Source organism: Oncorhynchus mykiss, chromosome 16 (genome assembly GCF_057628025.1).
Source record: "Oncorhynchus mykiss isolate SJ-2025 chromosome 16, ASM5762802v1, whole genome shotgun sequence".
In the NCBI taxonomy this organism is placed as follows: domain Eukaryota; kingdom Metazoa; phylum Chordata; class Actinopteri; order Salmoniformes; family Salmonidae; genus Oncorhynchus; species Oncorhynchus mykiss.
This window is the reverse complement of record NC_143037.1, coordinates 75,742,501-75,752,500: the sequence shown is the minus strand read 5'-3', so window position 1 is coordinate 75,752,500 and position 10,000 is coordinate 75,742,501. Positions and strand designations below refer to the sequence as shown.

At 44.9% G+C, this 10,000-nt stretch overlaps 1 long non-coding RNA gene across 1 annotated transcript in view; it reads right to left on the bottom strand.

Moving 5' to 3' along the window:
- Positions 1 to 10,000, bottom strand: part of LOC149977350 (uncharacterized) — a 25,799-nt gene that overhangs the window by 7,288 nt on the left and 8,511 nt on the right. The window contains exons 2-4 of the long non-coding RNA XR_016487550.1: positions 3,759 to 4,066; positions 1,171 to 1,468; positions 956 to 1,089 (exon numbers count right to left, since the gene is read on the bottom strand). This is a non-coding gene — a long non-coding RNA (uncharacterized LOC149977350). The remainder of the gene's footprint in view (positions 1 to 955; positions 1,090 to 1,170; positions 1,469 to 3,758; positions 4,067 to 10,000) is intronic.

Genomic DNA, 10,000 nt, shown 5'->3' with positions numbered 1-10,000 from the left:
CAGATCAGATGTGTTCTACACTGTCAGATCAGATGTGTTCTACACTGTCAGATCAGATGTGTTCTACACTGTCATATCAGATGTGTTCTACACTGTCAGATCAGATGTGTTCTACACTGTCATATCAGATGTGTTCTACACTGTCAGATCAGATGTGTTCCCCACTGTCAGATGAGATGTGTTCTACACTGTCATATCAGATGTGTTCCACACTGTCAGATCAGATGTGTTCTACACTGTCATATCAGATGTGTTCCACACTGTCAGATCAGATGTGTTCTACACCAACTACACTATACACTGTCAGATCAGATGTGTTCTACACTGTCAGATCAGATGTTGTCTCCCCTTACTCAAGATGAAACTCATCCCTTTGTTTGTTATTTAACTGGGCAAGTCAGTTAAGAACAATAAATGATCTACAATGACAGCCTACCATGAAACAGTGGGTAGCCTTGTTCATGGGAAGAGAGGACATATTTTTTACCTTGTCAGCTGAGCGATTCAATCCAGCAACCTTTCGGTTACTGGCCCAACGCTCTCTAACCACTAGGCTACCTCGAATCAACCATGTCCTCATCTTAAAGAAAATTCTAGAAATGATAGAACTGTTGTATTTCTATAAGGAAGTGTTGGGTTATGAATGGACAGATCAGGGGATACGAGGAGAAGAACAGGCAGAGGAAAATAAAATAACAGACATGAGGTTATGAGGTCATTTGGTCAAAAGGCCCCTAAAAAGTGCAGGGAGACATGTTACGTACTTACAGGACTTCCTGTCTGACCCGAACTACGAGTGCATTCTCTCCAATATCAGTTTTCAGCATTGGTCTGTCCCCATCTGCCTCACCTTGCCTTGTGTTAATAATTCAACAGCTTTACCTCACAGACACACAATTAGCAAGCTGTAGACTCATAGTTACCAGAAAACACTGTTGCCTCAGTAACAATCTACCTGCTTGTATCGATTCGTTTTGAGAGGTTTGGAGAAAGTCCATGGATCCTGATATCACACATCTGATCTGTCGTTGGTTATTGCAGGACTTCCTGTATATTCCGTCTGTAGATGTGTGTTTTTTTTTCCTGTTCCTACATCAAAGGGGAAGATCACTCTTCATTATATCGACACAAACACACAACAAATAGAACAATTTATAGTGTCTCTCTTACCCAGTGTCTGTCTGGTCCCACCTCGATAGGCAAGGTGGTTCATCTGTGCCCAGCAGTGGAGGCTGGTGGGAGGAGCTATAGGAGGACGGGCTCATTGTAATGTCCAGGAATGGAATAAATAAAACATGTTGTTTCCATAGGTTTGATGTGTTTGATACCATTCCATTTATTCCATTCCAGCTATTCCAATGAGCCCTCTCCTCGTATAGCTCCTCCCACCAGCCTCCACTGGGGTCCAGGTAGTTGATAGGTTGTAGAGAATGACGGAGGTTTCACTGTGGGGGGGGATCCCCTAGAGCTAGGTAGAGGAGCAGAGGGGGGGAAAAGTACCGTTGATTCTTTAGTATTTTTGCTCCTTCGTTCTGTCATTCACAAACTTCCCCCTCGCCAACAGACAATAGTGTGTGTGTGTGTGTGTGTGTGTGTGTGTGTGTGTGTGTGTGTGTGTGTGTTTAAGCTGAGCCATAGATGGAAGCCCAGAGGGTGGTATTGTTAACTCGCTGTACAGATGTGATGTCACACTTCTTTAGGATAAATACAACGTCTACTGAGATATTACCTGGTCAAATTCTACAAGGACAATAATACCACTGGTAGCTCGCCGTGATCGAATAGTGGTTAGTACTCTGCGTTGTGGCCGCAGCAACCCCGGTTCGAATCCGGGTCACGGCATAAGGGCATAATTTCGGGGCGGCAGGTAGCCTAGTGGTTAGAGCGTTGGGCCAGAACCTGGATTGAATCACTGAGCTGACAAGGTAAAAATCTGTCTTTTTGCCTCTGAACAAGGCAGTTAACCCACTGTTCCCTGGTAGGCCGTCATCGTAAATAAGAATTTGCTCTTAACTGATTTGCCTAGTTATATAAAGGTTCAATTTAGAAAAGAAATGAGTTACTTTCCACTGGAAGGTACCTAAGGTATTTAATGAAAATGATGTGCCTTCCAGTAGAACAGTAGACTACCATTAAATACTATAGGTACCTTCCAGTAGAACAGTAGACTACCATTAAATACTATAGGTACCTTCCAGTAGAACAGTAGACTACCATTAAATACTATAGGTACCTTCCAGTAGAACAGTAGACTACCATTAAATACTATAGGTACCTTCCAGTAGAACAGTAGACTACCATTAAATACTATAGGTACCTTCCAGTAGAACAGTAGACTACCATTAAATACTATAGGTACCTTCCAGTAGAACATGAAATACTATAGGTACCTTCCAGTAGGACATTAAATACTATAGGTACCTTCCAGTAGGACATTAAATACTATAGGTACCTTCCAGTAGAACAGTAGACTACCATTAAGTACAGTACATTCAGAAAGTATTCCGACCTTATGACTGTTACCACATTTTGTTAAGTTACAGCCTTATTCTAAAATTGATTAAATTGTGTTTTTCCCTCATCAATCTACACAGAATACACAATTATAACAACATAGATTAAAAAATATATATATTGTTGCAAATGTATTCCAAAAAAAAACCTGAAATATCATTGGTGGAGTACTGCAGAGATGGTTGTCCTTCTGGAAGGTTCTCCCATCTCCACAGAGGAACTCTGGAGCTCTGTCAGAGTGACCATCAGGTTCTTGGTCACCTCCCTGACCAACGCCCTTCAGTTTGACCGGGCGGCCAGTTCTAGGAAGAGTCTTGGTGATTCCAAACCTCATTTGTTCTGACATGCACTGTCAACTGTGGGACCTTATATAGACAGTTGTGTGCCTTTCCAAATCATGTCCAATCAATTGAATTTACCACAGGTGGACTCCAATCAAGTTGAAGAAACATCTCAAGGATGATCAATGGAAACAGGATCACCTGAACTCAATTTTAAGTCTCATAGCAAAGGGTCTGACTACTTATGTAAATAAGTATAATGATAAATAAATAATTTCCATTTTTTATTTGTAATAAAATTGCAATCATTTCTAAAAACTTGTTTTCCTTTTGTCATTATGGGGTATTGTGGTGTCATTATGGGATATTGTGACGTCATTATGGGATATTGTGATGTCATTATGGGGTATTGTGATGTCATTATGGGGTATTGTGACGTCATTATGGGGTATTGTGATGTCATTAAGGGGTATTGTGATGTCATTATGGGGTATTGTGACGTCATTATGGGGTATTGTGATGTCATTATGGGTTATTGTGATGTCATTATGGGTATTGTGATGTCATTATGGGGTATTGTGGTGTCATTATGGGTTATTGTGATGTCATTATGGGGTATTGTGATGTCATTATGGCGTATTGTGTGTAGATTGAGAAGAGTAAAACATATTGAATCCGTTTTAGAATAAGGCTGTAACGTGACAAAATGTGAGAAAAAGTCAATGCGCTGTACTATAGCTACATTCCTGTGGAACAGCAGATTACCATACAAAAAGGGACAGAAATGTGTAACAAACAAATCAAACTGTTGTTGTACAAGAATCCCTTTCAACTCTCTTTTCAATCGTGTAGAAGTAAAAGCCAACCAGTTATTTGAGAGACAAACAGTAGATGGTACCGTACAGAATGGCAAGTCTAAAATAAAATCCATTCAGGAGAATGACTGTTAAACAGCACACTTACCAGTAAAACAGTGTTATGACTGAGGTCAGAGTATAGACTGGGTACAGCTGAACATCCAGGGTCCTGTTCTGGTCCAGTCAACTGCTAGTGTTGAGAGCCACCCTGCTGGTCTGATTTCTCTCTCTCTCTGAGGGTCACTTCACACAGGTCAGTGTGAAACTGTTGACCACAGGGCACAAAGGCTCTCTCCTTCCTCAGTCTGGCAAGCCGGTACAAGTCAAGGCATGTTCCAGCTTGCACGACTCAGTTTCAGCCCAGGCAGCCCCCCATCTGAGAGAATCTATTCACACAAGCCACAGGGGAGGAGGCTGGGGGAGGAGCGGAGAGGGGGAAAACAGTGTGTGGGGGGGGGGAAAACAGTGTGGGGGGGGGGGGAAACAGTGTGGGGGGGGGGAAAACATGACTCAGGATGCATTATACCTTATGGTTATAAAACAGCGTGCAGCACATCACAAATATAGACACACACACATAAAGAAACTACATCAGTCGAAGGAAACATCCCGAAATAACAACTCTGGAAGGAGCTTCTTAGCCGACATGTCTATTGACATGTACATTGTGTTATAAATGTATGATAATATCGTTAGATCATAACGTCGATTTACTTTTTCCCCCCCTTCAGATAGTTTTCACTTTCATTTCTCCTTTTCTCTTAGTTTTGCACCATCTAGTGGAATGACTGCAGTGGAGGGTCACGCGCGGGCATAGGATATACGGCTACGGTACTTTACGGAGCAGCTGGTACAGCTCTTACGTTCCCAGAAAAACACGCACACTGTAGGCTATCTTTAACGACCAGTAGCTACAGCAATTATAGATTGTTTGGCAAAAAATATGGAATAGCGGTAGAATCTATTTAGTGCAAACTGCATGACTATAGGTCACTGTGTAGGAGACATCTACTCTGTAGTCCTCACTGTGTAGGAGACAACCTACTCTGTAGTCCTCACTGTGTAGGAGACATCTACTCTGTAGTCTTCTCTAGGTCACTGTGTAGGAGATATCTACTCTGTAGTCCTCACTGTGTAGGAGACAACCTACTCTGTAGTCTTCTCTAGGTCACTGTGTAGGAGACATCTACTCTGTAGTCTTCTCTAGGTCACTGTGTAGGAGACAACCTACTCTGTAGTCTTCTCTAGGTCACTGTGTAGGAGACATCTACTCTGTAGTCCTCACTGTGTAGGAGACAACCTACTCTGTAGTCTTCTCTAGGTCACTGTGTAGGAGACATCTACTCTGTAGTCCTCACTGTGTAGGAGACAACCTACTCTGTAGTCTTCTCTAGGTCACTGTGTAGGAGACAACCTACTCTGTAGTCTTCTCTAGGTCACTGTGTAGGAGACATCTACTCTGTAGTCCTCACTGTGTAGGAGACAACCTACTCTGTAGTCTTCTCTAGGTCACTGTGTAGGAGACAACCTACTCTGTAGTCTTCTCTAGGTCACAGTGTAGGAGACAACCTACTCTGTAGTCTTCTCTAGGTCACTGTGTAGGAGACACCTACTCTGTAGTCTTCTCTAGGTCACTGTGTAGGAGACAACCTACTCTGTAGTCTTCTCTAGGTCACTGTGTAGGAGACATCTACTCTGTAGTCCTCACTGTGTAGGAGACACCTACTCTGTAGTCTTCTCTAGGTCACTGTGTAGGAGACAACCTACTCTGTAGTCTTCTCTAGGTCACTGTGTAGGAGACACCTACTCTGTAGTCTTCTCTAGGTCACTGTGTAGGAGACAACCTACTCTGTAGTCTTCTCTAGGTCACTGTGTAGGAGACATCTACTCTGTAGTCTTCTCTAGGTCACTGTGTAGGAGACACCTACTCTGTAGTCTTCTCTAGGTCACTGTGTAGGAGACAACCTACTCTGTAGTCTTCTCTAGGTCACTGTGTAGGAGACATCTACTCTGTAGTCTTCTCTAGGTCACTGTGTAGGAGACATCTACTCTGTAGTCTTCTCTAGGTCACTGTGTAGGAGACAACCTACTCTGTAGTCTTCTCTAGGTCACTGTGTAGGAGACATCTACTCTGTAGTCTTCTCTAGGTCACTGTGTAGGAGACATCTACTCTGTAGTCTTCTCTAGGTCACTGTGTAGGAGACAACCTACTCTGTAGTCTTCTCTAGGTCACTGTGTAGGAGACATCTACTCTGTAGTCTTCTCTAGGTCACTGTGTAGGAGACACCTACTCTGTAGTCCTCTCTAGGTCACTGTGTAGGAGACATCTACTCTGTAGTCTTCTCTAGGTCACTGTGTAGGAGACAACCTACTCTGTAGTCTTCTCTAGGTCACTGTGTAGGAGACAACCTACTCTGTAGTCTTCTCTAGGTCACTGTGTAGGAGACAACCTACTCTGTAGTCTTCTCTAGGTCACTGTGTAGGAGACAACCTACTCTGTAGTCTTCTCTAGGTCACTGTGTAGGAGACAACCTACTCTGTAGTTACAAATCTGCTGATGACGGACTTTAACGACCTTCATAATCTTGTTTAAATATTCGTGAGGCTTCCGTTTTGGGCGGCAGGGGAGCCTAGCGGTTCGAGCGTTGGGCTAGTAACCGAATGGTCGCTGGATCAAATCCCACGAGCTGACAAGGTAAAAAAGGCTACTTACAGTTACCAACAGGCAGCTGTTCATATGGTTAAAACAGGAAATCGTATTTTTCTGAAGTAATAAACAGCTCTGAGGAAGGCCTTGAGGCCAATACGTAGAGCTTATTAAAGAGCAGAGAGAGAGAGAGAGAGAGAGAGAGAGAGAGAGAGAGAGAGAGAGAGAGAGAGAGAGAGAGAGAGAGAGAGAGAGAGAGAGAGAGAGAGAGAGAGAGAGAGAGAGAGAGAGTCGCCCACAGCCATATGGTGTGTGTGTGTGTTCTGGGCTATACAGTAGAGGACTGAGGTGACTGCTATTTTATTGATAAGGTAATCTCTCTCTCTCTTTCTCGCGCTGTCTCTGTGTGTGTGTGTCCCAGCACTGCTCTGCAGTAGAGAGAGAGATAGATTGTGTCAGAGAGGGGGCTCCAGTAAGGTACAGTACTGCAAGTACAGTCTCTGACAGGACACACTGAAACGTCGCTGTAATGGCAGCAGCACCAGCAGCAGAGAGAGACCGGCGGTGCTGTAGCCTGCTATAGTGCAGTTTTGCTGAGCTGGTTTCTCTCTGCTGCAGTACAGACAGCGATAGCACTGCTACCTCTACACTACAGTATATCACTGTAACACTGTAACACTACAGTATAGCACTGTAGCACTGTAACACTACAGTATATCACTGTAACACTGTAACACTACAGTATAGCACTGTAACACTGTAACACTGTAGCACTGTAACACTGTAACACTACAGTATAGCACTGTAGCACTGTAACACTGTAACACTGTAACACTGCAGTACTGTAGCACTGTAACACTGTAACACTGTAGCACTGTAGAACTGTAGCACTGTAACACTGTAGCACTGTGACACTGTAGCACTGTGACACTGTAACACTGTAACACTGCAACACTGTAACACTGTAGCACTGTGACACTGTAGCACTGTGACACTGTAGCACTGTAACGCTGCAGTACTGTAGCACTGTAACACTGTAACACTGTAGCACTGTGACACTGTAGCACTGTGACACTGCAACACTGCAACACTGTAACACTGTAGCACTGTGACACTGTAGCACGGTGACACTGTAGCACTGCAACACTGCAGCACTGTAACACTGTAGCACTGTAACACTGTAGCACTGTAACACTGTAGCACTGTGACACTGTAGCACTGTGACACTGTAATACTGTAACACTGTAACACTGCAACACTGTAACACTGTAGCACTGTGACACTGTAGCACTGTGACACTGTAACACTGTAACACTGTAGCACTGTAGCACTGTGACACTGTAACACTGTAACACTGTAGCACTGTAGCAGGCAGGCAGCAGTTTTGCAGAGCTGGTTTCTGCTGCACCAGAATTCAGAATTCTTCCACTAGAGCAGTGACGACCTCACTGTACCCTCCTGTATAGCTCAGAGTGGAACTGCTCCCAAACGACACACTATTCTCTGTGTAGTGCACTATACTGGGAATAGGGTCCCAAACCACATCATGTGTAGTGCACTATATAGGGAATAGAGTCCCAAACCACACCCTTTGTAGTGCACTATATAGGGATTAGGGTCCCAAACCACACCCTGTGTAGTGCACTATATAGGGAATAGGGTCCCAAACCACACCCTGTGTAGTGCACGATATAGGGGATAGGGTCCCAAACCACATCCTGTGTAGTTCACTATATAGGGATTAGGGTCCCAAACCACATCCTGTGTAGTGCACTATATAGGGAATAGGGTCCCAAACCACACCATGTGTAGTGCACTATATAGGGAATAGGGTCCCAAACCACATCCTGTGTAGTTCACTATATAGGGATTAGGGTCCCAAACCACATCCTGTGTAGTTCACTATATAGGGGATAGAGCACCTTACACCTCTTTCCAGTCAGAAGATATGAAATAGAACGATCAGCTGAATACTTATGACTGTGCTTCCATTAAATATTAACTCCATGATATCGTTGATGAAGTGGTTTTTTTTTTTCTTCATATAAAATCCGAGGTGGTTTTATAATGTAAATGCATCATGTTTTAAAGTACACCACATTACACCCTTGTACCCTCCAGCGCAGCTCAGCGATCGCTCTGTAGAAAGCTAGTGGTAGTATAAATCAGCTGTATATTCCTGCTGACTGTGCTAAAGCAGGGCTAGGAGGATGATACAGGGTTGTGACTGAAAAATGATCTTATTTTATCAAATCGGAGATGGTTTAATCATTCATGTAACTTACTAGAAACTCTGTGGTGATTTTTCTGTGTCGGAAATGTCCTAGTTATATTTCTTCATTTATAACCTAAACAAGAATTACAAAAAAAAAAAAACGCTTAAACTATTTTAAAAATATATATATTCTAACCACTGTTACAACCTCATCATCCTAGTACGGCTTCAACACGTTTATTTCAGGGCACAAACGTTGAACGAGGCCCTACTGGCCCCACATCTAGCCCTCCCTCTCAGAGGGTAAAATGTCAGTGGGGGAGAGAGGAGGTAGAAGGAATCCTTACCCCAGCCAGTTCAAAGCTTGCTGCATTGATTACATCATCGGGAAGTGTAGCTAGCGCCTGAATGGGACAATGCACCATTAGGAGGGGAGGAGAGGGAGAGGGATGAGAGGAGAGGAGAGGAGAGGAGAGGAGAGGAGGACAACCATGCAGGCAGCTGATCTGGTAAATTAATGGTCGTACACTGCTGCATCCCAGCTTTCCTCCTCCATCTCCCCCTATCTGCCCTGCTCCCTGCTCCCTGCTCCCTGCTCCTCATCCTTTCCCCAGCTCCCTCACCACCAGTCTATACACAGACAGCCCAAAGCCGGCCGGTAGCTGCCTCTCTCTGTCTCTCTGTCTCTCTGTCTCTCTCTCTCTGTCTCTCTCTCTCTCTGTCTCTCTCTCTGTCTCTCCCTCTGTCTCTCTCTCTCTCTCTCTCTCCCTCTCCCTCTCTCCCTCTGTCTCTCTCTCTGTCTGCACCGCGTGACTGCTGACTAGAGTGTGCCTGCCTGCTGGCACGATAGCCCAACCTGCACTGCAGAATTCAGGAACTGAGCTGACAGAGCTAACTGTTTACACTGCTGCAGGACACTGCTGCAGGACGCTGCTGCAGGACACTGAGGACTGCCGCTGTGCTGTTCTCTGCTCTGCTGTTCTGCTGGCTCACACACACACACACACACACCGGCTCCCCCTCTTTTCCCCCACTCAGGTAAATTGCTCAGGGATGATGGAGGGTGGTGATAGTGGAACAGAACATGTGCTCTACTCTGCTGCTGCATACTGTTTGAGGAGGAGGGGTAGGGGGAAATGGGGTCCAGAATTACACAGGGGGTAGTAGGAAATGGGGTCCAGAATTACACAGGGGGTAGGGGGAACGGGGTCCAGAATTACACAGGGGGTAGGGGGAAATGGGGTCCAGAATTACACAGGGGGTAGGGGGAAATGGGGTCCAGAATTACACAGGGGGTAGGGGGAACGGGGTCCAGAATTACACAGGGGGTAGGGGGAAATGGGGTCCAGAATTACACAGGGGGTAGGGGGAACGGGTCCAGAATTACACAGGGGGTAGGGGGAAATGGGGTCCAGAATTACACAGGGGGTAGGGGGAAATGCGGTCCAGAATTACACAGGGGGTAGGGGGAAATGGGGTCCAGAAT